Genomic DNA, 16153 nt, shown 5'->3' with positions numbered 1-16153 from the left:
GTTTTTTTAAACGTTGGCTTTAAATATGTTAAAGGTATTTGTATAAAGTTCTTTCTCTTAACTGCACTTAATAATTCGCTTTTAACCAAGGCAGCGTGCAGTAAAACAAAGTAGCAGGAGGAATTCAGCTTAAAACATTCCAAAAAAGATAAAAAATAGAATAACATCTACAGTATCATACAGATATTAAATAATAAAAGGTACCAGCAGCCTGCCCTCTAGAATTTGGGTGTACAGTGTCCCAAGCTTTCATCTTCACCCAAGGGGCTATGCGAGATCAGAGAGATTTCCTTTACAAAGGAGGGGGTGAAAGGTGATACTCCAATGAGAGCTGTCAGAGGATAAGAGTCAGTCAGGCTCCCAAGGATGGGCTCGGGGGTACTGGGAGATTCCCAAGGGTCCTGGAGCACATCAGCAGCTGTCCTGCCCGCACACCCTCAGCCACACAAAACCCAGTGGCTGAGGGGTGGATGTAAGGCATTGGGTTTAAACACGACGGCCAAGTTCTTCCTGATGCAATGTCCTTGGAGTGGAGTGGTGAGTGCCAATTCCATGTGGCAGCTGTTTTCATGTGGAGGTCATTTATGCATGGGAATTGGATATGTTTATGACGGGACTAAAACAGTTGTCTCAAACACAGACCTTCATTATGTGATAGAGAGAAAACCATGGAAATGAGCCACCGAGAGCTGGGGTAATTAATCAAGTTACTGCAGATTATTTAATACTGTATTCAGATTAATACTCTCTTTGGTTTTGCAATACTTTAATTCAGTGCACATGCCTGCTATGTCTGCCCCATGATCATGCAAATGTGTACGCTATTCCTAAAAGAAATATGTAGAGGTCAATTCCTCTGTTGAAAAGTAGAAAGAAATAAAAAGTCATGACAGTTTGGGCTGTTGAGCCTTCAAAGAAAAGGAAACACTTTCAATCTGTAGATCTGGAGGTGGCAGTTAGTGTGCTTCCCCTGTTGCATAATAAAATCCCATGGAAAATAAATAGCAAGCCAGTTGCTTTACAGTAAGGCATTGTTAAAATACTGTCTTACAACAGTTTGTTTGATACGTCTGGTGCTATGGTGTGGTACAAATGGTTTTGTGCCATTGAAGTGGTATCATTTAAATAATAAGAAGAAATGTTTGTAGAATTGCTTGCAGGACATGGTCACTGCTTGTACTTTAGTGGTGGGATGAAAAGTACAATAAAGTACAATACAATGTATTTGTACTGTACATTGTATTGTACTTTTCATCCCACCACTAAAGTACAGGCAGTGACCATGTCCTCCATCAGCAGTCCTCTGCTCAGTAGCTCAGGTACAGAAGTGAGAAATTACTTGAATTAATTAAATTAAGGGGGAACATTAAGATGGTCAGAAATGTTGAAGCCAAGAGTGGAATTTAGACAGGACACATGGGTTACCACCACTACTCTAGCAAAGAGTATGATGGGATCTTTAATGACCAATTATTCAGGACTTTGGTTAAAGGTGGTACCTCCTACAGCACAGTGCCCTCCTATGACCATACCGAGGCCTTGGTTTGGGATTTCTGGTCCACCTGCTGGTCCACCAGCACCACTTAGAGCAGCAAAACATTTTTTCCTCTAGGTCTCTCATTCCAATACTGATCAAGCCTACTTATATTCTACCATCTGATAAGATCAGGCTACAAGGCAGTAATGCCACCAATGTATTGCCTCTCTCAATGTTCAGTCCTGGTGCCTTCAGTCTTGAGCATTTTCACAAGCACTGACTTCATCATAACGTTTGGGATAAAACTGGTAGGTGGTAATGCTCTTGTCTATTTTACCTGCATGATCCAGCACATCAGTCGTTTTCATTATAATTTGCGTTATTCAGATTCTTGTTAAGAGCCTGGGCTGGAGTCTACTGAGTGTAAAAGTAATACAAGTCGCATACAGTACTCATGAACAAGGTTCGAGAAGTTCAGAATTCGCTCTGCTTATTCTGCACTTTATAGTTCAGCACTGAAAAACAAAGCCAGGTATTATGTCTTGCAAGTTTACCTGCACGATAAACACAGTAAGTAGACAACACATAATGCCTTTTAGAAATAAAACCCTTAGGCCTAGTGGATGTATTGTTTACTTTTTTGAGTCTTCATATCTGCAGCTGCCAATTTTAACCTTAGATGCACACTAACCTGCAGTAGGAGGTTAAGTGCTGCAGTGAATGGATAATTCCACTAATAATTCCCTGATGAATGTTTGTTGAAATAGACAAAATGTTACAGCATGAACTACAAATACAAGGAAGCTGTTCTAAATGTAGTACTCTTTTTACACGATTTATTTACAATCATTGTTATTCCAGGTACCAGAAGCTGAGATTCAAAGTAAAAAGGCAGATATTTTCCTCACAGCAAGACATTGCGTGATTAAGGAGTGCCATGTGACAGGTGGATGTGTAGTTACCTTTGTGGAATTAGGGGAATGGGCCAGATTATTCCTGTCTAGCTAACCAAAATATTAACAATCCTAACGGCCAGAGTTGCAGATAAGATAAAGGCACTGTAATTGAGTTAGCAAACAAAAAGCTCTAACTGATATCCTGGAGTAGTTTCCTAGAGGTGTCCTAACTTTTTTATGTGGCTCTCAGGCATTAAGAACTTCAATCTGAAAGGTCTGGTTAAAACCCAGTCACTATTGCAAAATCCACCAATTTCTGTTAATAAACAATCCTGCTCTGAATTTTATTTTAGTAAGGTGGACTCTTTTCAGCTATGAGGTGCCGTTTAGGCCATTATTCAAACTTTACCTCTCATACACACACACATTCCTCTCACATACACACAAAATGTTCTCACACTCTCCATTTTACCTTTCACATTCATATAAAATGCTCTCACTCTCAATTTTACCTCTCACACACAAAACGCTCTTACATGCACTAGTTTTACCTCGCACATACACACAAAACACTCCTTCACAATGTGAACATGAGAGGCAAAACTAGTGAATGTGAGTGCATTTTATGTGTATGTGAGAGCAATTTGTGTGTGTATGAGAGGTAAAGTTTGAATTATGGCCTGTTTCCTTTCACAAAACTATCAAATATTCTCACAAAAAATAAAGTGATGGCATGCCATCTGTGTATTGTGAAATGCATTAAAACAAAATCCCATTTGACCTTCTGCATATCCTGTATACTAAGAACTCCTGGATATGTGCTGCATAGCAACAACTCACAATATTGCATGGGTTTGACATTTTGATGTTTCTAGCTTAGATGCAGGGGAATTACTGCAGTTAAACAATATTTCTATAAACTGTGAAACTGCTTAAGTTTTAAACTAGGCTACTAACATGCCTGAGTACATGAAAGGTAAATTGTTCCCATGCAAATTAATAACCATTGCCCAATGTGCTGTAAATTAATAACCAGCCCATGACTGATACCACTTCTGCAAATGAAATACCTGTATTCTGGGAAAATGTGAGATCAAACACTACACTCTTTGTGTTAATGTTACCTCAGCATCTCAGAATGCCTAGTAAAACATTTCTCCAGGTATGGAGATTAGCATGATGCGAGGCCAAAAAATGTTTAAGAAATACATTTTTTATGTAGAAAAAACAGATGAATTGTATTTTTATTAAGTTTAACGCATCAAAGATCTTATGGTTTTTACAACCCAGCCTGATGGGTGGTAGGATAAACAGACAGCAAGGCCACCTTAATGAAAATCATGAGCTTGCGAAAGTGAGTTTCTCCTGAGAGTAATTTCCGGCCTCTATAATCCTGAAGGCTGAGAAGGAGAAGCTCGGTTCTGCTTGAGAACCGGCGCCAGAGCCCACCGAGACAAGCCACAGGCTGAAACAAACCTGCAGGGAGGAACACAGGAATGTTCTGTACCAGCTCACACATGCAAGCCCAGAGACAGACAAGGCTGATCAACAGGGGGGTTACTTATTGAGACATTCCTGGAAACATTTCACCCTTTTATAGTCTGCCAGGGTCTGTTTAATGTGGAAATACCCAACTCTGACATCTGAGCTATAAAATGAAACCCTGGGCTGTGCCAGAGCTATCACAGAACGATGTCTATTGCAAGTATATGCCAGACCTTCCTTTGTCAGTTTGTCAGGTGCCCCTCGAACTGCAGACCACCATTTAAGCACAAAGGTATTTCTGCTTTATGAGCTTATCACAATTGACAGTGGTAGCTTTTTTACTGGAAGGGAAGTGTGAAGTCTAAAATTAGGCCTTAGTGGGTAACATAAATCTTGCAAAAACCAGTAAATCCGTTTATCCACGTTGACATCTGTTTTGTGAAAGAATGCAAAACCACTCTTGTGGGAAATTCTTCATCAGAGGAGGAGGACAGTCTTGTGCAGATTCCATTTATTATTGAGGCTCAATAAGTACAGTAATGCGTGTTAGGTCTGTGTTACGACCACGGACTGAGATCCGCGCCAGGTCTTGTAGTAGACCCTATGCGATGCGGTAAGAGCTGGAGAAAACAGGAGGCGTGGTAAAAGGAAACACACAGGGGTTTAATAGTGCACAAAATAATAGTGACAGTCCGTGAGACAGTGAATGGGGGAGACAAAGAACGCCATCCAAATCCAACCAGGTCCGAAGGCAGGTCAGGGCAGAGTCCTGGAGTCCAGCAGCGAGTAATTCATCCTGGGACGCGACAAGGTTAAAATCCCCGGGAAAGGGGAAAACACGAACAGACAAAACATGGAGGTCCAAGGGTGACGGGGCGAGATCCTCCAGAGCCCGGGCTCAGGAAGCGGGAGGTGTCGGGGATGAGGCCTATGCCCTCAGGAGACAGACGTAGGGTTTCCTGGTGCTAGGCAGGCCTGGCAACATCCTTACCCTAATGATGAGCCCGAGGACTGGAGGAGCTAGTCTTTAAATAATACACATAAGAAGGTACACCTGGGGAGCTTAGCAACAATCACAGGAACAATAACGGGAGTAGTGAAGTGCCCTCTAGGGAGGGATGTCAGGCGTGACAGTCTGCCCCAAAACCCGACAAACATCAAAAGTTTCTTAGCTTTTATAAACAGGCTCAGAGAGGAGATGGTATGTTTGTCCTGTTTTATAATCTGTTTATGAGTGAATGTCCTGTCCTTCCATATGTGCCAAAGGTTGCACATGACCTGTATATTCTGTCTTACTATACTTTTTGATAAAGGCTAAATTAACAGATCCCAGAAATTACCCTAATACCTTCCACAATGTGGTTCAGCAGTAATATTGTAGAGGTGGATATGTGGATATATACAGAATACTGTATATGTCCCACTTCAACCACAGTGACATTTAAGGCTGGCAGAGCTAGCATTAACATTACCCTCAACTGGATCTCAATATAAATCTATTGAAATACAAAAAAACAGTAAATTGTAATGTAAATATCCATATATTTCCAAATCAAAAGAATAATCAAAGCAAAATTAGAAAAGTACCTGCTATACAAATTGTGAGATTTTCATATGCCCAAAGAGTGTGTTGATTACACTGTATTTATATTTACTGCAAATACACATGTAGGCTCCATGTTCAATTACTTCATACTCTGTTGCCAGTGTCTTGCTCTCTTTCTGCTCTCTCTCACATTTACAAGTCACAACAGCACAGGTCATCTGCGTTAAAATCACCAAGCCCATGGATTAGGTATGCCCAATAGGTACTCTGTCATCCTAATAAAGACAGTAGTTAATTTAAATGCAAATAGCAGTATTACACATGTATCTTTGCTTTTCTTTATCAAAATTACACCTCATTTCTGAGCATGTAGCTTACCAACTCAGTAATGCAATTGTTGAGGTAATCTTTTTTTTTTCAAATCAGAATCATTGCATTTATTTTGTTGACACATTTAATGAGGTATGTGTCATGTTTAGATTAGCGGTCCTGAATCTGGCTCTGGAGAGCCCCTGTTTTATACAGTAGGTTACCCTAAATCTGCTGCTTATTTAGACTAGGTACACTTCAAAATTATTGAGCAATTATATAATTTAAGTAATCTGTTCAAATAAGGGATATTTCTGCTTTTTGAAGGCTGAAACATGTCAATCAATTAATTTAATAAATCGCCTATTTAATAGATCACAGTTAAACTAACTGTTTAGTTGATCACAGTAAAAATCAAAGTCTTTACAAACTGATGATTTATTGCTTACTTTTAAGTGCTTTGAATCAGCAGGATTGTGGTTCTTCCTCACCAAGGTTGTAAGTGTGTTACCTGTATATATACAGTATAAAACATTCCACTTAATCCCCACAGGTTTTCTTTCTTATACTTTCCTACCCTGCTTATTCATGGGGGCTGTTTTTCTCTAGCAGGCTGCTTTATTTGTGGTTAGCCATTGGTCAAATAATGGTAAGACGAGGTTGTTAAAGTCTTACAGAGGAGATGCTGCCGATCAAAGAAGGTTGGGGTTCTGAACTCCTGATTGGAAGGTTCTGGGTTCAAATCCCAGGTGAGACACTGCTGTTGCACCCATGGCATTTCACCCAGATTGTTTCAGTACCTGCTGTTATTTAAGATAGAGTATGAGCTGAAATAAATCATCATCAGCCTTCTCAGTCTCTTTTCTGATCACCTGTCCTGTGAGAATATTCCTTATATAATAAATCCATTGCATGTATTTCATTCTGTACTGAATTGTAGATGCTGGACTACATACACAATGACCCCAGCTATCTGATAACCCTTTGCCTTGAAAACTGATTCATTTTTCAGTGATGTTTCCCTGCAGCACTTACAAAGTACCAACAAGGAAGTCCAAGGTAAATGTGTGTGAAATTGACAAAGTGTCTAATTGATGGATTACCTCTTCCTTTTACTTTCCAGGAGTGAGGTTCATAAGCAACGCCAGTTTTGTGAGCACAGCTGGTGAGGATGCTTATCTTGGGTGTGTAGTGGAGGACCCTTCAGGAGACCTGTCGCAGATTAGCTGGCAGAGAACAGCAGATGTGAATTTCGTCGTCTACAGACCTGACAGAGGACCCATTCCTGTCAACGAATTGGGAAAAAGAGTCATATTTGAAAGGAAAGGACAGTGGGATGGCTCCATTATCCTGCAAAATGTGTCCCCCTCAGATGAAGGCACATATACTTGCATCTTCACCATTTTTCCCAGTGGCCCATTTCATCGCTTAGTGAGACTCATGGTTAATGGTAATGTAACAAAAACAGTTCTTTCATATCCTATGCAGACGACACGATACAGGGAAAAGTGAGGAAACACGGGGAAAAGATCATGCAGGATACAGGGATGAAAACAGGGGGCGTGTCCTTGGTGCGCTGGTGTTCAGGGAAGGTGTGGCCGAGGCAAACAATCCGGGAGAAAATCCAAAGGGGAATCCAAACGAAAGCAAAAGTCCAAAACCGGGCGGTCCATCCAAGACAAACAAGATTTAAAAACGGGAACCGGATCGGAACCTGTGTAAGACAGGAACAGGAACAGAGAATAAAACCTTAACGGGACCAGGCGCTTCCAGGTCCAGGACTCACACGATACGGAGATCAAATGCAGAGCCCTGAATAAAGTGAACAACTGGATTTTAAGGAGAACTGAAAGGGGGTTAGAACAGGGAGCAGGTGCAGGATATGAGTGGAAAACAAGGAAGGGCTGGAGTGTCCTTAAGACCCGTTGTGATAAACCAAGAGGTGGGAAAAGTCTCTTTAGAAATCATCATACTAAATCCAGACCCATCTCAATGTAGGTTCCAATGAAGAAGCCTAGAAGGATTATTTTCTTAGAAGCAAGTCTTAAAATGGAACATCTTTTTAAAATTAAGGTCTTCGAAGTAATAAGTGGTGAATAGGTAGGCAGGCATCCTGACTTTCAGTTTTCACTATCTGGACTAGCTCTGCTACAGTACTGATTCCAAAAGTATTGGAAGGAAGTTCAGATGAACATCCCTGTGTTGGTGCTGCTATTCAAGCAGCCAGACATGGTAGAGTTGTAGCATTTCTTACTGAGCGGTGTCACATGGGTTCTGTTCACTAACACTCAGCAGCTCTGAAAGAGAAGTCCCTTCTGTGAACCCTCTCTGCTGTTTGTAGGGAGAACGAGGTCCTCCCAGACGGGGCAGCTGTGACTGAAGCTCAGCTGGAGTTCTCTGTCATCACCCCTGACCTCAGTGGCTTCTACTACTGTAGAGCGAGTACCCCTAATGCCACAGCAACAGGAGTGCTTTATCTCCAAATCGGTAATGCATTCTTTTTTATTTAAGAAAGGGACCACCTTTTCGTTATTTAGAAGTTCACAATATTTCATCAACATTTTTAGGTTTTGGACGGAATATAGTTTTGTTTGATTGTTTTTCCAATTATTTAAAGTGCAGACGTTCAACAATCAAGGCCAGTATTGCATGTTGTACTTATTTTCCTAACCTTATTTACCATTTATTTGTATACCTCAGATTTAAATAGGCAATTGCTTGTAAAAACAGATTGAGCTGACTGAGGTGAAGATGCACACCTGCATATTTGCTGTGTCATGCTGGTTCTGAAAACACCTGACTCAACTGATGTCTTGAGAGAAAACATTGCTTGTGTTGACAGAATAACTACCGGAATGTTCACAAGTGAAACAGCTACTAACACTTTTCTGACAGATTTAATACACTTAAGGTTACTTATATGGTAATAAGTAAACATCCAAAAACTACATTCCCTTTAAAAGATAAGCTTTGATTATCAATGCAATTTTGTTTCATATTGTTGATCTTACAAGCTAAAAAAAATACTATATAATATTAAATTGGCATATATGGTATTTTAAAGTACAGAATCCCCTTGGTTTAATGGACTTATGGGGGGCGTCTGTTATTGCCGAATGGCTGTAAAATCTCAAATGATGTTTTTTCAGCAGAAACTATTATGTGACAAAAAAAATCATATAATATATATCAGATATGCTTTCTGGATCTTTTGACTGATTTTTAACATTTAAAATCAACATAGTCTTCAACATGACCAGCAACATAGTCAATAAAAATTATTATTTTTATCGTAAGTATACAAGTTCTTTCTTTCATGTTTCATAGACATACTGTAAATTAACTAAAGCATACAAAACACAAACAACATCCATTGTAAGCAACTGACCTACCCCTATAGGATATCTCTGATATTCCTGAATCTTAAATCTATGTAGTCCTTATGTTTACGTTGCTTTGTTAGATGTGCATTTCTCCATTACTGCGGGCAAAGTCTGGTGCTTCTGACTTCACAGACAATCCTGTACAGATTTTATCCATTAGATCCAAAGCCTGTTAAACTGAGGATTTCACAGTTTATGGTTTTACACATTTACTAACAATCTTTCATTTTTCTATTTCATTTTAGGAATTTCAACTAATTATATGGCTGTGTTCACCCTTGCTGTTATACTGCTCCTTTCAGTAATCATCATATTGGTTTTTTTTCACAAAAAAGTAAGAGAGTTGTCTGTTACTAACAGTGTTAACTAGACTTCCACTAGGGTCTAACTAGGGTCCTCCACAGAGATACTGTACATGTTCCATTTACACATGGGTCAGACTTCTCCTGCATGGTCACATGTTTCCACCATGTTGAATATGTATCCTCTCCAGCTGCCTGGGGGAACTCGATTCAGTAAGTGGAACATTTGCTGTGAACTGTTATGTGATATAATTACAACCTAATACTGAGAATTGTGCCAAATAATTTGCTCTATGTTTTAATCTTTTTTTAACCTTCATAGATGCCTGTATTTCTTTGATGTTACAGTTGACGCTTGCTTTCTGATATTTTACAGCAAAGGAATTGAGAACAGAAAATCCTCAAAGTAACAGGAAAACACAGGTTTATTTTTTTACTTCACTCTCAAATGTGCATGTCTGCACATTAAAAATCTGACTTTAAATAATCAATTCTTAAATTGTTATTGAGAGCTGACATATTTTTGATTTTCTTTAAAATCTGCTGCATTCTGTGTAGCAGTGTTCTTAGAATAACTGTTAATTCCTGTTCAAAGTAAGTTCTTTTTTTCAGAGATAAATAAGATGCATATTCTAAGTCACCCTAACAAGAAGTCCCGACGCAGCTTATTTTTTGTGGCAACAGTGCAGGTTTATTAACTTTTTCTGTGTCTCTTGTGTATTCTTATTTTTTTAATAACTCTATTGCCCCTTGTATAATACAAGCGTACGCTTAGTATTATAACTGTAAGTGTACATGCAATAAGTATAGGCACAGATGTTGCTTCTTAAGAGATATCCATACCCTGAGATAACAAGTAATCACTCTTGACCAGAACTGCAGAGAAGCTCATAATCAACTTGCTGACATTCCATTTAGAGTTAGTTTGTAAACTGAAAGAAAACTGAGGAAGAAAAAATAGGGTTCTGTCTGAAATTTTGACTTATTTGGCCATTATATAAAATCTTGAATTACAGAGAGAGCCATGAAATTTATTTCTTATCTAATGGAGTCAGTGACCCATTAAAAAAACAGACCCAAGATCATTAAGGTAATAATTCCAGGCAGAAAATGGTTAGGTTTTCAAGCGGCTCCTTTCTCCCCATTATGAATCAACAGTTCCTACTTTCGGATAAACTTTCACACAGACAATTAATGCTTTTTTGAAAAGCTCATACTACCAGTACTTGTATTCTGATACTAATGTGACTTGTATTCTGCAGCTAACGTGACGTTTTTTCTAGCTTTTCTTCCAGATCCAGTCTTCTCTTCGTATTTTTAGACCTCTTTTAATATGAATCTTCCACAACAGCTTAGCTGCCTCTTTACTGATCATATGGGCCTTGAATTCAGAGCAGACAGCCTTGAGCCTCAGTGGAATTCTGTTACCACATTAGCCTGCCTGGAGGGAGGGCAGCCCATGGCCTTGGATCCCCAGAGATTTTCCCTTCAGAAGGGTTTTTTTCTCTCCTCCGTGCCATTGGGTCACGTGGTGCAAAATAAGGCCAAAACATGCGCTTTGTTTTTCTCTGCAGTCCCTCTCACAAATGAAAAGGGACTCAACAGGCCATCTTGTGGTTAAGGTGATTTAGGCCATACTACAGTTACAGTATCACCCTGCACATGTTTCTTTTATTATTTAGTACAAAGTATTTTAAAAACAAGGACATAAGAAAGGTTACAGATGAGAAGAGTGGAGATGGCCCTTTGTGCAGATTTTGTTGCTAGTAGTTTATTAAATCCTAGATTCTTCAAATGCTCTTTCTGATGCAGATATGTAGTTTGCTGAAGCGGATTCCCTGCCTGTCTACCTTTAATGGACACCCAGGAGAGATCCTTGGTATAATTACCTCCTAGCAACCCAACCTGCTACAGGTGCAAATGGCCTCTGCTCATTTTCATCCTTTTTTATGTCCCTTACACCCTTGAGTCTTTGTGACACTTGTGCTATTCAGCTGGAAATGTTGGTTATCTGCCCAGGAGGGCTGCAGGGTTGTGGGCTGTGGCTGTGGAATGGCCTATATGCAAAACTGGCTGAGGCTCATGGCAGAATGGACGCTGATTAACAGATCCATATTCCTGCTGATTGTGCTTTATTTGATCTCATCAACATCCTTTTATTCTTGCAACGATCTGTTTTGATTTGGCTTAATTGGCTAACTACAAATAAAATGATTTAATCCAGTATATTGTCTCAGAGTTTTATTCAATTACTGTAACGGCACAATGCTCCTGATGTTCTAGAATGCTACATTAGAATTAACGTGAACTGGAATTCTGGGATTGAGGTTACAATTCTAGGGAATAATATTTGTCTAATCCTAGAGTTCTTCTCATAGTCCAGCTAAAAGTGCATCTCTGTCTCTGTTTTTCCCTGCTGGCAGTGGGAGCACAGCCTGTCCTCGCCGGGCAGCCAGATGTCTGTGACACATAGTTTCTATGGTGGGATTGTGGTCACTGAGCCTGTGCTTTGTTTCTCTGCTTTGTTTCTCTCTTTGCTATTTCTTACCCGGTCAAATATTCATCTTGTGTTATTGTCTGTTTAGTTTCCAGTAGCATTCCAGTTTATGTTGTGTTTGCATGTGTGTATCCCAGTTTGTGAGTTATTGTTGTTGTTTGATCTGTGCTGTGATGTGGGTGACTCTGATTTGACAGCATTGCTATCCTGAGACTGGCTGGTTTTGGTCTGGCTCAGGACAGCAGGCTTCAGGACCAGCTGGGTTAGGGGGCTCTTCTCTGGGCTCAGCTCATGGCCCAGCAGGGCCTTGTGGTCACTGCTTTTTAGATTTAGCCAATTCTTTATTGCTTTCTTCTGCATGTTGATCAGCAGCTGTTTGGATTTTTTCTCTGCACATGAAGGATGTTTTTATACAACTCCCGGTGCAGAGTTTCTATAGGATGTTTTTACCATTTTTTATGATCCTGGTCTGTGAGTGGACACCACAGTTCACTTGTACATAGGGTAATGGGTTGGATGATGCATTCAAATATCTGAAGGCAGATTCCTGTGGGAGGGTTGAAAAGCCTCATTCTTATTACCTAGAAAGCCCTGAGTGACTTCTCCCTCGCTGAATACACTGGGGGCTTTGATACTTTCTCTCCATTGGGGGTTTCAGTTCTGAAGTTCGGTTTGTTAAATCTGGTGTTTCCCAGGGCTTGATACTGGACCCAGCCACATACCATTCAGCATGTGCAGACATGTTCAGACTTGGTCAGCTTTTATGATCACTTCGTGTGAATTATCATTTCTGTGCTGATGATACTCAAATCAACATACAGTACATACTGAACCTGCACTGTCTAATTACATCTCTTACATAAAAAAACGTGGATGGCTAAAAACGTCCTTAAATTAAACTGCGACAATATTGAAGTTATGCTTTTTGGCACTACCATCAGTTAATCATATCAATTAAGTCAATGCAGTAAGCCTATATATGGATAACACTGTACTTGAATTTCAAATCTAAATTTAATAGGTTGGGTGTTATATTTGACTCAGGCTTGACGTTTGACTCACATGTGCAAAATATAGGGTTAGTCAAAATGTTGTTGACAAGTATAAATGCCAATTATTTTGATCATCCTCTGAATTTGTCTACATTCTATGGGTGACAGGGCCTTCCCGTGCTACACCCCCAAGGATATCAGAGAGTCAGCTCCCTGAACGCTTTCAAATCCAGACTCAAAACCTTCTGATTCAGAAAGGCTTTTACTTAATCAGTAATGCCCCTTGCATCTTCTTCTGCATTCCAAGCTCTTGTTTTTAATTGTGAAGTAACTTTCTAAGACATTATCAAATAAAGTTTTTTTCTATTATTATTGAAAAGACTTACACCAATAACAGTGACAGAATGCAAAACCAACGGTCTCAAAACCGTTACACTTTTTCTTAGTCAACATCAACGGACGTTTTTATGGTCGGAGATTACATACATTGGAACTTAAGAAATCATTACATCACGCCAGGTTTGTCTCTTACACATTCCACAAGTGCCACGTCTGATTATAGAAGGCATTAGCATTAAGCTGTAAAGAAAAGACTGTCCGTTTTCTATTCATCTGACTAAACTGACATGGCATATTTTAGGTGTTCACAGTGACATGCTGTACTGTGGTTCTTTTGCTTATCATGCATTTAAGGTGACATTATGAAAAGTTTTTTCTCAAGGGCAGAACAACTTTCTATTTTGATCTGACTTGATAATTCAGTTTTTAATTGATCATATTATTGCATACACTTCAAAATATAATATGTATTCAAAGCTGAGATGGCAGTTCTGGCTCACAGCTTAATCGCGGTTTTGGTTTGAACCAAGATCGTTTCCTCCTATTGAAGCTTTCCAGGGACAATATGAGAATTTTGCGGAGTATGTTAAAAGACTAAAAAAGTTCAAGTATGTGCGGAGACTGTTAAAAGACTAAAAAAGTGCTTTAAATCACATCACAGTTCATGCAAATGTTTGTGGGTGTGAAATGTTGAATTTCATTTAAAAATAATTAGGATGATTAAGAAAACAGAGAACCTTTTAATAAAAAACACCGAAAACTTCAATAATAATCCTCTGGTTCTAGCGTTCTAGGAAATTAGTTTAAGTAGTTTATATTTTCTCGTCTGTTGAGCAATTCATCTCTACTAATTTGCAAAGAAAATGAGCTGTTTAGATTTTTAATGTCTCCGCCTCAAACCTACAGAGCTACTGTTAAAGTTGCCACCTGTAAACACTGTATTGCAACGCATTACACTGTTCTTTAGTGATGCAAAAAAGGTTTGCCTGTAGCCAAACGATTTAAATGAATAGAAAATGATTAAACGTCAGACACAGCACTTAACAGGAGGTCACACACGTAACAGGAAGTGTTTACATTAGTATTCACATATTCCGTCATGGACAGCTTGGTCCCTTGACTGATTTTGTGTTACGTTTTCCACAACGTTGTGTTTCTTTTCTTCTCTTTTCAGCATGGAATAAACCTACAGTACACACACAACGTAATTTGTACGTTTTGTTTTTAAAACTTCCCATAATCCCTTTTTTGAAGTACGGGAAGTCAGATGGACATACAGTACATAAGAGTTTCGACATGATTCGCAAGGCAATAGCGTGAGACTCGTGCCTCGACCGGGTTCTGTGGCTTGCTGCTGTTTCGAAAGTGTGTCAATAGCCCCATCTACTGACCAATTCTAGGTCTCTTAACTTTTATTGAGTAAAAAACTAAACAGAAGTTTATTTTACTGACCATCCCTGTGTCTGACACCCAACTAGAGCCGATGGCAATTCCGCCAGAGAAAAGGAATTGGCTATAGCATCATTCCTATAATGAAAACCAGCCGTTGTATGTAAATCTCTCATTAGCACTCTGGTCTGTTTCAGGCCCGGCCCTAGCTTTCTGGGGCCCCTCCAGATCACGATTTACACATACACTACTATTATCAGCTCCCACCCAAATGTACTTTCACTACTTAGAACAATTACATGAATTTTATAACTAGAAAACGTATAAACCAGTTCTGAGAACACATAAATAAGTTTCAAAGAAGAACAAGAAGCACACATTTTACAACTTGATTGGCGTGCCGGTTTTGAGATCGTTTACTTTTCTTTTGTGCGCTTCAGAAACATTACGTACTCGATTATGAGTGGTCTTTTTTTTTTTACTACTTTGCTTCCATTAGGATAATTCACAGCAGCAACAGAAAGAGCCGCTGTAGGGAATTTCTCACTCATATTTGAATGTTCAGATTCAAAAAATATTGTGTTGCACATCGAGGGGGCCATAGGCAGTCGCCCAGTTCGCCTGTGCCCAGGGCCCGGGCCGTATCGAATTCAGTATGCCACGGCAATCTGTATCCCCTTTCAAAGTGAGCATGTGCACTAGAAATTAGAGGTATGATTTGTCTGCCTGCTCTTGCACACATTTCGTATTTTCTGTAGCAAACGAGCAATTCTAAATTTCAGGTTTACGTAAGTATTACAATTATTTGCATGTCCCGAACAAAAAAAAAGGATTGCTTAAGTAAGCCACCCTCACTCGTATGATAACCCATGATCCACTTCTCCGCAGTGAGCGAGGGTGGGATCCGGTATTCCCTGCAAATTTCGCGGGTCCTGAGACACACTCACGCTCTGATTTCCAGTCCACATGCGCACTTGGAAAGGGGATACAGATGTCCAAGGCATACTGAATCCGATACGGCACCAGCCCTGTTCTGTTTTAGACATATACTGTACGAATATGTACGAATACGTATTTTCCTTATCCTCGGGTAGGGATATTGAGCTTCGTGTGCAGGAATATCACCCATCTTTTCTACGTTCCTTTGAAGAAATTGATATATGTTTCTTAATTAATTGTGCAAAATGTGTTAATTGTAACACTGAACAATTATTCGCTTTTTAATGACAAAAACGACGATACAAAAAGATTTAAAACCGTAAGCTTATGTCCCGTGTTATTGTTGTTTTATTCAGTTATGCATTTAAAATATTGTGAGTAATACACTAGAGAATTCTCCGTTTCAGTTTGTAGCTTACGCTAATATACATTTCTTCGTTTTCTGATTGGTTATACGGGATAATGTGACTGGGACTAATACTTTTTGGGTGCTTAATGATCAGTAATTACTGACAGGATACCGAGTCATCTCTGTATCACTCTCTTGCATGCAGTACATTTGAATTTGATTTTAACATTGAAGACACATGCTATTGTAA

The sequence above is a fragment of the Atractosteus spatula genome, chromosome 4 (assembly GCF_055471065.1).
Source record: "Atractosteus spatula isolate fAtrSpa1 chromosome 4, fAtrSpa1.hap1, whole genome shotgun sequence".
Classification (NCBI taxonomy): domain Eukaryota; kingdom Metazoa; phylum Chordata; class Actinopteri; order Semionotiformes; family Lepisosteidae; genus Atractosteus; species Atractosteus spatula.
Note: the sequence above shows the minus strand (reverse complement) of the source record.